We start from the raw sequence: 13,296 nt of genomic DNA, 5'->3' as shown, positions 1-13,296 counted from the left end.
CGAGGCTCAAGTTCGCTCGTGGGGTGCTGCCCACGGGCTCTCTGCAGCTTACGTTGGGTTTCTAATGGTTTGAAAAATTCCATGAACAAAAACAACATTGGCCCCAAAGGGTTTATACTCAAACATGGTAGGAACCTTGGTGCAGAAGCTGATTGAGAGAACATGGAGGAGTGCTGCTTACTGGCTTCCTCTTTATACAGTTATTTTGTCTTATACAAAACTCAATGAGCTGAGCCTACCCACAATAACCGTCAATTAAGAAACTGCCTTTCAGGATTGCCTGTGTATAATTCAATTTATTGGAATTTATAATACTCTGAAAAGTCTCTCTCTCCCTCCCTCTCTCTCTCTCTCTCTCTCTCTCTCTCTCCCCACCATTGTCTCTACAGAAATCCAAAAATCACTTTAAAAGTTCAAAGTCTTTCAAGTGTGTGCTTTTATAAATTTAAAATAAGTTAAATATTTTCTTATTACAGGAATGAAGAATGAGGGCATAATTACAACCATATCAAAGCAAAATCAAACTCCAGCAATGTATATTTCAATATAGGACTTCTAGGATTCATGCGAGATATTCTTCACTCCTCCAAAGGGCCTGTCAAAACATATAGAACTTGTCATATAGGCTCAAGCAAGCTAATCGTGATTGCTGCTGCTCTCCTTGGTGGCAATTGCATGGTTCTGGCTTCTCCATAAATCTAGGTTTTATTCCTATAACTGGGATTTAATTTCACAAATTGTACCTCCTTGGCTTTATTTATTTACCAAGTGACAAATTCTCTTTATGATTTCATAAATCTGGAGAATTCGACTGACACTGAGGCTGTATCATCACCAAGGACCTTTCATGGCTTCTCACAATTTCAACCCTCAGTTGTTCTTCAAGTTCTCTTTATGTCTTCAAAACCAGAAGCTCCTTATAGATCTGCATATGTGACAAGATTGACTACTAATTGAAGATAATACCTTGGCTACCTTTAGAATACGGCTTTTTTGTGCTGACCCTGAAGAAACACTTCCTAGAAAATTTAACCTCAGTGGTTAAACGGTTGGTCTTTTCAGGATCTCTGCTACTTTCTCAGCTCCAAATGATCAACATCAATTATGACATTAAAGTCACAGGATCACTTTGGTGGTGCTTATCACTTTTTAATTAAAAATGGACTTTTCAGCTCCAGTTGACCAGACATCAAGTAATTTGAACACACAAGATCACACAAATAGACCAAATAGAGTCTTTCATTCCTCCCAAACCTTCACACACCATGCATTGAAAACCTGTATCTTCTAGATTTCTGTATACAGAATTGACCACTGAGCTCACAGCATCCTCAAAGTTCCAAAGTCCTTGCCAATCCTCTCAAAAAGAAGTGGTTAGGATTATTCTACCCCCTTTCTGCCCATGTTCATCAGAGCGGTGGATCAAGGAGCATACACATTGGATTGCCATCCTTCACACATTTCCCAGCCCTCTGAGATTTCTGGGTCACTCTTAGCTTCCCTGAACCATCTGCAATCACACCTGGACCCATATTCTCCACTCTTCTCTCAACTTCATCAGGCCTGCTGAACTCAAGCCATACAGTATGAGAATACCCATAAGAAGGCTGCCACACCAAAACTATTAATTTAGATACCCTCTCAATATCTACAACAAAAACATCCAGGAATCAAAGCCACCCAGATGGCCAAAGGCATTTGAGAAAACAACAGAAACTATGGCAACAAAAACATTCAGAGAAGTGCTATCCTATTAGAGCAAGAATTGGGTATCCTAACAAACCAAATCACAAGAAATTGACCTTAAATCCAATATTTTAAGGATGATAAAGGCCTTTAAAGAGTAAATTATTAAATCCCTTAAAGAGATAAAGAAAAATACAATCACACAAGTAAAGAGGCCTTTAAAGTGAAAACAAATCGCTTAAAGAATTAGAGGGAAATACAAATAAACTAGGGAAAGAAAGAAATAAATCCATTTAAGACCTTAAAACGGAAGTAGAAGTAACAAAGAAAACATGAACTAAAAATGCTAGAGATGGAAAGTCTAGGTAAGAAAAAAACAGGAACAATGAACGGAAGCATCACAAAGACAATACAAGAAATGGAAGACAGAATCTCAGGCATAGAAGATACAATAAAAAAATTGCTACATTAGTCTATGAAAAATGGTTAAATCTAAAAGTTCCTGGACACAAAATATCCATCTCCCACACTCATCCAAAGAGCTTGTGATGTGAAGACATATACAACTTGTAACAAAGGCACAGACCAACTCCAATTCATAGTTGCTGTTCTCAGTGGTGGCAATTGCATGGTTCTGGCTTCTCAAAAATTCTGTGTTTTTCTGCTGCAACTAGGCTGAATTTTCACCAGTTTTTACAATTGTACTCTCCTATTCATAGGGACATGAATAGATCTTGCCTAAGAATAAAGGGAATAGAAGAAGGTGAAGATTCCAAACTCCCAGGACCAGAAAATATTTTCAAAAAACTAATTCCAGGAAGTTTTCCAGCCGGCAGAAAGAGATGCCTATACACATATAAGAAACTTAGAAAAGAACACCAATTAGACTAGAACAGAAGAGAAAATCTCCATCATATAATAAAACAGTAACATGCAAAGAAAGATATTAAAACTGGCAAGGGGAATACAACAGTTAACATACAAATGTATACCTATCAAAATTATACCTGACATAACAGAAACTATAAAGGCTATAAGGGCCTGAATAGATATCTTGCAAAAACTAAAGCTATTTGACAGATCAACCTAGACTATTATACCCAGATACCAATCAACACAGATGGATAATGTAAGATATTTCAAGATAATTTCAATTTTAAAAAACTATCCAACAAGTCCTGCCCTACAGAAAATAATACAAGGAAGATATCAACCAAAATAGGGTAAAGAAATCAAAGAAATCACAACAAATAAGAAATTCCATAACAACAAAACCAAGGGAAGCACACACACCACACCACACACACAAATACACACAAATACACACACACACACACACACACACACACACATACACCACAAACATCAAAACAACAGGAAGTAACAGCTACTGGTTATTAATATCTCTCAAAATCAATTAAGTCAATTTTCCAATAAAAAGAAACAGGTTAATAAAATTTGAAAACACGATACATCAATATACTGCTTATAAAAAATATACAGCAATAAAACTAGACACTACCTAAGAGAAAAAATTTTCCAAGCAAATGGACCCAAGAAGCAAGCTTGTGTAGCCATTCTGATGTCTAATAAAGTAGACTTTCAGCCAAAATTTATCAAAAGAGAAAGTGAAGGATATTACAATCTCATCAAAGGAAATATATCTCAATTCTGGGCATCTACACCTCAAACACAAGGGCACACAGTTCTGAAAAGGAAATATTGCTAAAACTTAAATTGCACATCAAACCCAACACATAAATAGTGGGAGACGTCCACATCCCACTCTCACCAATTGACAGATTATCCAGAAAAACACTAACAGAGTAATTATGAAACTGACACTGTGAGTCAAATGAACATAATAAGCATGTATAGAATATTTCACCCAAATACAAAATAATATACCTTCGTTTTAGAACCTCATAGATGCTTCTCCAAAATGGACCATATAATAAGTCACAAAGTCTCAACAGATGCATGAAAATTGAAATAATGTCTTGTATCTTATCAGAACACTATGGATTAAAGTTGGACTTCAACAACAGAAAAACCAGAAAGGCTACACACTGATGGAAATTAAACAACTCTATGCTGTGGGCTCTAGGACTTGGAAGAAGTAAAGAAAGTAAATACTTTCTAGAATTCAATGAAAGGAAGTCATGACATACTCAAAATTATTGTACAAAATGAAAACTGTTCTAAGAGGGAAGTGCATAGCACTAAGTGCCACCATAAACAAGTTAGAGACTTTTCTCATACTAGCAATTTAAATGTACACCTGGAAAATCTAAAAAACAAAAAAAGAGGAAATAAAGAAAAAAACAGTAATAGAAGAAGCACAAGGAAGAGTAGTAGAAGTTTGGAGATAATTAAAAACAGGACTATAGTCAATCAGGTAGAAACACATAAAACAATACAAAATCAATGAAATCAAGAGCTGGTTCTTTAACAAAAAGAACAAAATAGAAAATCACTTAGTTGACAAAAAATGGAGCAGAGACAGATGGAAAGGACATCCACAGACCTCCACATTTTGGGATCCATCCCATCTGTAGACACCAAAGCCAGACACTATTGCTGATGCCAGGAACTGGTTGCAGACAGGAAACCAGTAGGACTGTCCTCTGAGAGGTTCGGCCAGCACTTGATTAAGACAGATGAAGATACTAATGGTCAACCATTAGACTGAGCTCCAGAACCCCAATGGAAGAAACAGGCAAGAACTGTAGGAAGTGAAGGGAATTGCAAACCCATAGGAAGAACAACACTATCAACTAACCAGATCTCCTATTGGCTCCAGGGAATAAACCACTAACAAAAGACTACTCATGGGTGGTTCAATAGCTACCACTACATATGTAGCATAGGACTACCTCATCAGGTATCAATTGGAGGGCAGGCAGTTGGTCCTGTGAAGGCTTATTGCCCCAGAAAAGGGGGATGTTAGAGAGCAAAGGGATAAGTGGGTGGGAGAGTACACTCTTAGAGACAAATGGGAGGGGGTATTTGGTAGGGGTCACAGACCTGGATAGGGGAAGGCATTTGTAATATAAATACATAAAATAATCAATTAAAAGAAAAATACTCAAAAGAACAAACAACAGCAGAAAAGAAAAAGAAAAACCCTTAGCCAAGCTAACCAAAAGACAAAGACACAGTATCCAAATAAACAAAATCAGAAATGAAAAAGGAGATACAACAGACAACTAAGAAATTCATAGAATCAGCTTGTGCCCTGAGCTCGCCCAGGCCCACTGCTCTCTGTACCCAAATCCCGTGGGGGGGAAAGCTGGATTCTTAGAAGTCTGGACAATCCTGAGAGCTCAGGGAAGATCATCACTTCTGTTTATATTCCTGGCCAAAGAGGAACCTATTTGGAGACCTCTGGAGACCGCTGGACACAGGAAGCAAATAGCAGTCTGGGAGAGGACCTTCCAGTCTCTGCCTGTACCTTGAGCTGAAAGTCAGTCTTCAGGAGTGCTGACAAAACTGAGAGCAGATGGATCAATTTGGAGACCTCTGGACACAGGAACTGAGGAACAATCTGGGATAGGATCCTTCTGATTTCCACCTGAGCTCAGAGCTCACTCTGTAAAAAGCTCTCTGTACACAGATCCTGCTTAAAGAAAGCCTATCTCGAGTGTTATTCCCTTTCCCGGTTTCCGGGCAAACATCCCCCTCCCCCCTCCCCTTCCTTATGGGTGTTCCCCTCCCAACCCTCCCCCCATTGCCGCCCTCCCCCCCATAGTCTAGTTCACTGGGGGTTCAGTCTTAGCAGGACCCAGGGCTTCCCCTTCCCCTGGTGCTCTTACTAGGATTCATTGCTACCTATGGGGTCAGAGTCCAGGGTCAGTCCATGTATAGTCTTTAGGTAGTGGCTTAGTCCCTGGAAGCTCTGGTTGCTTGACATTGTTGTACATATGGGGTCTCGAGCCCCTTCAAGCTCTTCCAGTTCTTTCTCTGATTCCTTCAACGGGGGACCTATTTTCAGTTCAGTGGTTTGCTGCTGGCATTCGCCTCTGTATTTGCTGTACTCTGGCTGTGTCTCTCAGGAGCGATCTACATCCGGTTCCTGTCGGTCTGCACTTTTTTGCTTCATCCATCTTGTCTAATTGGGTGGCTGTATATGTATGGGCCACATGTGGGGCAGGCCCTGAATGGAACAATTCAGCAACAGATAATTATGTTCCTCTGAGCCACTAATAATTAGGGGGAAACAATAAGAGATCACCTCAAATATGCAAAAATGGCTGTGAATTTAAGTCAGGATCTTGAAATTTTATTTTTACTTCCATGAATTACTGTCTTCAAGTGCCAACATATGAAAATAAGGTAACTTCACTGCCTGTCAAGTGATAAAAAAATAATAGACAAAATGGAATGTTATTTAACCTTAAACATGAAGAAAACCCTCCTGCATTTGTTGGGAGCGATGCCCTTTAAACCGTCAATTATTGATGTTAATATTATGGTTAGAGTTATTTATGACTGGGTTCATGGAAAATCCCCAATCAGCTGCAGAAGACTAATACAAATCTGGTGGTCAAGATGAATAATGACATGATAAAGTTTTGACCTTGCTGAGAAATACATCTGATGTCAAGATGCCCATATTGATGACCTGTAACCCTCTGAAAAACCAACATCCTGCTGACTAATAAATATGACAAACCTGTGACCTTTATGACATCCAGTTGACATAAGCTGACCACACAAATACTGTGTCCTTGACCTGTGGAAATGTGTCACACTTCCCCCCTCCCTCTGTTACCCCTGTTATGGTATAAATTCATCCTTGGGAAAAAATAAAATTGTTGCCTTGATCAGAAAAAAAAAGAAAGCCTATCTCAAGGTGTGCTGACACCTAGGCTTACAGGAGGGACAAGATACTGTCAGAAACAGCAAGAACAGCTAACACGAGACAACCAGATAGTGAGAGGCAAGTACAGGAACATAAGCAACAAAAACCAAAACTACTTGACATCATCAGATCCCAGTTCTCCCACCAAAGAAAATACTGGACATCCCAACACACCGAAAAAGCAAGATTTGGATTTAAAATCACATCTCAGGATGATGACAGAAGAGTTTAACAAGGAAATAACTCGAATTCCCATGGGGGAGAGAGCTGGACCCTCCAAAGTATGGACAAAGCTGAGAACTCAGAAGGGACAACTAATTTCTTCCAACATTCATGACCTAAGAGGAAACTTCCCAGTTCCATCTGTGCCCTTTTTGGCAAAGCGGCCTGGGAACAGTCCGAGTCAAGATCCTTTGGGTTTCTGCCTGCTCTGAGAGCTGAAAGCCAGTCACCAGGGTTGCCTATACACCTGAGGGCAGAGGTAAGACCAACTCTTCTGCTCCAAGCGACTTGCCTGGTGCCCTCAGGACACGCAAAGGCAGAAGTCATCTGGGACAGGACACTTCTTGTTTCTGCCTGTGACTGGAAATGAACTGAACCTGTCCCATAGCACCCTGAACCCAAATCCTGTGGGGGAGAGAGCTGAACTCCCAGAAGTGTGGACAATCCTGAGAGCTCAGGGGAAATGACCACTTCTCCTCACATTCCTGGTCCAAGAGGAACATGCATAATGGCCTCTGGATACAGGAATATGGGAGAGGTCAGCTGCAGACACCTGCTGGTTTCTGTCTGCTCGTTGACCTAAGAAGAACCAGTCCAAATAGCTACCTGTACCCAAATTCCTTGGGGGAGAGAGCTGGACTATCAGAAGTTCAGCCAATCCTGAGAAAGCAGAGGAGAAAAATACTTCCTGCCTATAATCCTGAACCAAGAGGAAACTGCCTAGTGCCATCTGTTTCCAATGGAGACAGGGACCTAGGAGCAGTCAGAGGCAGGACCCTTTGGGTTTCTACCTACACCAAGAGATGAAAGCCAATCCCAAGAGCACCTACACACATGAGAGGAGCAGTAAGACCAACTCTTCTGCACAAAGCATGCTGCCTGGAGACTTCAAATCATACAAACCCAGGAGCAGCTCTATGTTCCCAGATCTGGCTGAAAGAAAACTGGTCTACAGGAATGCTGACACACAGGTATACAGGAGGGTCAAGCCACAACAGCGACAAAAATAGCTAACAACAGAGACAACCTGATGATGCGAGGCAAGCTCAGGCACCTAAGCAGCAGAAACCAAGACTACTTGGCATCATCAGAGCCCAGTTCCCCCAATGAGCAAATACTAGATATTCTAACACACTGGAAAAGCAAGGTTTGGATTTAAAACCAAATTTTATGATGATAAAGGAAAACTTTAGGAAGGATATAAATAACTCCCTTAAAGAAATACAGGACAATACAAGTAAACAAATAGAAGCCCTTAAAGAGGAAGCACAAAAATTCCTTAAAACATTACAGGAAAACAAGAAACAAACAGTTGAAGGAATTGAATAAAACCATCCAAGATTTAAAAAATGGACATAAAAACAATAAAGAAAGCACAAAGGGAGGCAACCCTGGAGAGAGAAAACCTAGGAACGAAATCAGGAGTCATAGATGCAAGCATCACAAACAGAATACTAGAGATAGAAGAGAGAATCTCAGGGGAAGAAGATACCATGAAAAATGTTGACACCACCTTTAAAGATAATATAAAAAGCAAAAAGCTCTTAACCCAAAACATCCAGGAAATCCAGGACACAATGAGAAGATCAAACCTAAGGATAATAGGTATATAAGAGAGTGAAGACTCCCAACTTAAAGGGTCAGTAAATACCTTCAACAAAATTATAGAAGAAAACTTCCCTAACCTAAAAATGATATGCCCATAAATATACAAGAAGCCTACAGAACTCCAAATAGATTTTACCAGAAATGAAATTTCACCTGACACATAATAGTCAAAACAGCAAATGCACAAAACAAAGAGAGAATATTAAAAGAAGTAAGAGAAGAAGGTCAAGTAACATATAATGTCAGACGTATCAAAATTACAGCAGAATTCTCAGCAGAGACTGTGAAATCCAGAAAATCATGGGCAGATGTCATATAGAGCCTAATGGAACAGAAATACCCACCCAGGTTACTAAATCTAGCAAAACTCTCAATTAACGTAGATGGAGAAACCAAGATATTCCATGACAAATCCAAATGTACACAATATTTTTCTACGAATTTAGCCCTAGAAAGGATAATAGATGAAAAATCCAACACAAGGAGGGAAACTATACCCTTAAAAAAGCAAGAAAGTAATCTCCTTGCAATGAAACCAAAAGAAGAGAGACACACAAACATAATACCAACTCTAGCAGCAAAAATAATGGGAAACAAGAATCACTATTCCTTAATATCTCTTAACATCAATGGACTCAATTCCCCAGTAAAAAACATAGACTAATATACTGGAAATGAAAAGAGGACCCACCATTTTGCCACATACAAGAACACACTTCAGAGACTAAGAAAGACACTACCTCACACTAAAAGCTGGAAAACAACTTTCCAAGCAAATGTTTTGAAGAAAAAACCTGGAATAGCCATCCTAATATTGAATAAAATTGACTTTCAACAAAAAGTTATCAAAAAAGGTAAGGAAAGATATTTCATGTTTGTCAAAGAAAAAATCCACTAAAGTCAATTCTTAATCATGAATATCTATACTCTACAAGCAAGGGAATGCACGTTCATAAAAGAAACCTTACTTAAACTCAAAGCACACATTGCACCTCACAACATAATAGTAGGAGAGTTCAAGACACCACTGTCATCAATGAACAGATAGAAATTAAACAGAGACATAGAGAAACTAATAGAAATTATCAAACAAATGGATATAACAGATATTTATAGAACATTTCATCCTAAAACAAAAGAATATACCTTCTTCTCAGAACATCTTGGTACTTTCTCCAAAATTGAATATAAAATTGGTCACAAACCAGGTCTAAACAAATAAATGGAGATGGAAATAATCTCATGCATCCTATCAGATCACGGTGGACTAAGGTTGGTCTTCAATAACAACAAAAACAACAGGAAGCCCACATATACATGGAAGTGGGACAATATTCTACTGAATGACACCTTGGTCAAGGAAGAAATAAAGAAATTAAAGGCTTATTAGAATTTAATGAAAATGAAGACATCACACACACAAACTTATGGGACACAACGAAAGCAGTGCTAAAAGGGAACCTCATAGCTCTGAGTGCCTCCAAAAAGAAACTGGGAAAGTATACATTAACAGCTTGACAGAACAAATAAAAAATCTTGAACTAAAAGAAGCAAATCTATCCAAGAAGAGTAAAAGGAAGGAAAATGCAGGGCTGAAATCAAACAAATAGAAACAAAAAGGGCTGTACAAAGAATCAACAAAACCAGGAACTGGTTCTTTGAGAAAATCAACAAGATAGATAAACCCTTAGCTAGACTGACCAGATGGCACAGAGTTTATTAAAATTAACAAAATCAGAAATCAAATGGGAGACATAACAACAGAATCTGAGCAAATTCAAAAAAACATCCAATCCTACTACTAATGCCTACATTCAACAAAATTGGAAAATCTGGAGGAAATGAACAATTTCCTTGAAAATTACCAGGTACTAAAGTTAAATCAGTATCAGACAAATTATCTAAACAATCCCATAACTCCAAAATAAATAGAAGAAGTTATTAAAAGTCTCCCTCCAAAAGGAGCTGAGGACCAGAAGGGTTTAATGCAAAATTCTATCAGACCTTCATAGAAGACCTTATACCAATACTTTCCAAACTATTCCACAAAATAGAAACAGGTGTAGCAGTACCAATTTCCTTCTAGGAAACCAAAATTATGCTTATACATAAACCACACAAAGACCCAACAAAGAAGAACTTCAGACCAATTTCCCTTATGAATATCAACACAAAAATGTTCAATAAATTTCTTGCAAACCGAATCAAAGAATGCATCAAAACGATCATCCAACATGTTCAGGTAGACTTCTATCCATACCTTGGAGTACTATGTTCATACCAACTTTATTCCTAGTGGCCAGAAACTGCAGACAACCTTAGTTTCTCTCAAATAAAAAAATTGATAAAGAAAATGTTGTCCATTTATACATTGGAGAATTACTCAACTAATAAAATAATGTAACATTTTTGCTGCCAAATGGATGATACTTAAATCCTCCTGAGTGGAGTAACCCAGACACACAAATTACAACCTTGATATATACTAACTTAACTAACTGTGGATATTAGCAGTAACTTAAAGGATAATCATACTCCAATACAGAGATCTAGAGAGGCTTAAAGGGATGCTTAAAGCTGAATGCAATGACCTTCCTGGGAGGGAAAATGGTATAAATTTGGAGTCAAGCTGCAGGAGGGAGGGTATGGAAACAGTATCAGGAAGCAGTAGGATGTATGGGGAGAATGCTGGAAGAGACTACTGTGTTTTGAGAGCTAGGTAGAAAACTAGAACTATGGAAACTAGCAAAGACTTCTAGTAGTGGGGGACACAAAGCATGAACTGACTATTATTTGTAACTAGGTAAGCCCCAAGTGGGATATTTAGGACAATCCAGCCCAAAAACGTTTGGGCTACAGCTCATCCTGCCTGCAGTATGTCTTTGGACTACAGCCTAGTTTAATCCTCATCAGATAGAGCAGAGAGACTTTATTCAACCGCTGTTGGGAGTAGATGAAGCCAAATATTAGGCAGAAGTTGTGAATTCCTGCAGAGAAGCAGAGGAAGGATTGAAAGGGCCAGAAGGATCAAGCACACCAAAAGAACAGAGATCACAGAATCAGCTGACTGACATTAAAGTGTGGTCACATAGATCAGGTAGCCTGTATGAGTCAGAACTAGGTCCTCTGTGTACATGTTATGGTAATGTAGGTAGGTGTGCTTGTTGGGTTCCTAACAGTGGAAGAAAGCAGGGACTGTCTCTGACTCTTTTTGCCTGTTTTAAGAACTCTTTCCCTCCTGCTTGGTTTCCTCTTCCAAATTTGATGTTAGGATTATGCCTAGTTTTATTGTATCCTGTTATGCCATATTTGGTTGATGTCCCTAAAAGGCCTGCTCTTTTTTTTGGGGGGGGGGTTAATGAAGGAGGATGGATGTGGTGGTTTGAATATGCTTAGTCCATGGAATAGCACTATTAAGAGGTCTGGCCTTTTAGGAACAAGTGTGCCACTGTGGGGTAGGCAATAATACCCTCCCCCTAACCATGTGGGAGTTAGTCTTCTACTGTTTGTCTATGGAACAAGAGGTAGAATTCTCATCTGCTCCTGTGCCATGTCTGTCTGAAGTCTGCCATATTCCTGCCTTGATGATAATGGACTGACCCTATGAACCAATAAGCCAGCTCCAATTAAATGTTGCCCTTAAATGTCTGAACATTGTAAGGTCTCATAGTTTTTAATCCCAAAAAGAAAACAATAGTATTGTATGCCTGGCATGGTGGTACATACCTATAAAGGCAAGAATATCAGAAGTTTAAGATCACCTTTGACTAGTCTCATGCAGATGGCAAATCAAAAAACAAAAAGAGCATTATGTGTCAGTTATAATCAAAATATATAGTGTACTGTAGGATGAGGAAGAACATATGTTAAGAATCCATGATCTTTAAAATATGTAGTACAATCAAAACTAGACAAAACATGGGGTTATGACTTGATCAATCCACTGTAAAGAAGGAATTATTGTTTTTAAGCATATTTATATGTTTATGTACTTATTTATTCCTTCTATATGTATATTTGCATAAAGATTCTGGCAGTGAACTGAAGAAGTTACCAGATCACATAGCATTGAAGTTATGTGTAGTTGAGAACTGTGTAACCCAACCGGGCTCTTCTGCAAAAGCAGCAAGTGATCCTAATCAAGGAGTAATCATTGCAGTCCCTCATGTAAGAAATTATAGATCTGCATAAGTAAAATCTAGTCACTGTATTTGTGTACTAACCATTCACATACGTTTTGAGAACTCATATCTTTAACCTGAAGTATCCCTTTTATATTAATTTTACTTACAATGAATATTCTAGTACCTGGCAAAAAGTTATATCTATATGTTTCAGTAGCAGCCCTTGGAAATGAGATAATTCATGATCTAATTTCTCAGCATACATATCTTCACTTAAAGTACTGAATGCAATTATTAATATTCCTGTCTAGGAGAAAGGAAAAAATGCATTTGATTCTGTGTCAAATTGTTTTCAGTTAGTAGATTGACTTCACCCCTTCCAAATTTTGTCATAAAATAAATTTACTCATAAGTAAGAAAATTGTTTTTATTGTGAGACACTAGAAAAAATGGAAATAAGGCATATCTTTTTGATTACTTAGTTATTGCATTTATTTCCTTGTTTTCTATCAACATTATAGTTATTAACTTTTAAAGTATGCTTTCTTTCAAAAGTATTCAATTTGTTTTATAAACTTATTCTTATTAATATTTTGACATATTCCGTTTAAATTCTAGAAGTCAATTTTTCCTTAAGGTTTTCAGTTATCATTTCTTTCATTTCTAGCCTAGCTTTGAAATCTCATTAATACAATTTCTGTGAAAAAATAAGCATAGGAAGTTTAAAGTATGAAAGGCTTGTAAAATCAATATGTACTAAAGATTACTCTTTTGCTATAATGCATACATACT

Source organism: Rattus norvegicus, chromosome X, assembly GCF_036323735.1.
Source record: "Rattus norvegicus strain BN/NHsdMcwi chromosome X, GRCr8, whole genome shotgun sequence".
NCBI classification, from domain to species: Eukaryota; Metazoa; Chordata; class Mammalia; order Rodentia; family Muridae; genus Rattus; species Rattus norvegicus.
Note: the sequence above shows the minus strand (reverse complement) of the source record.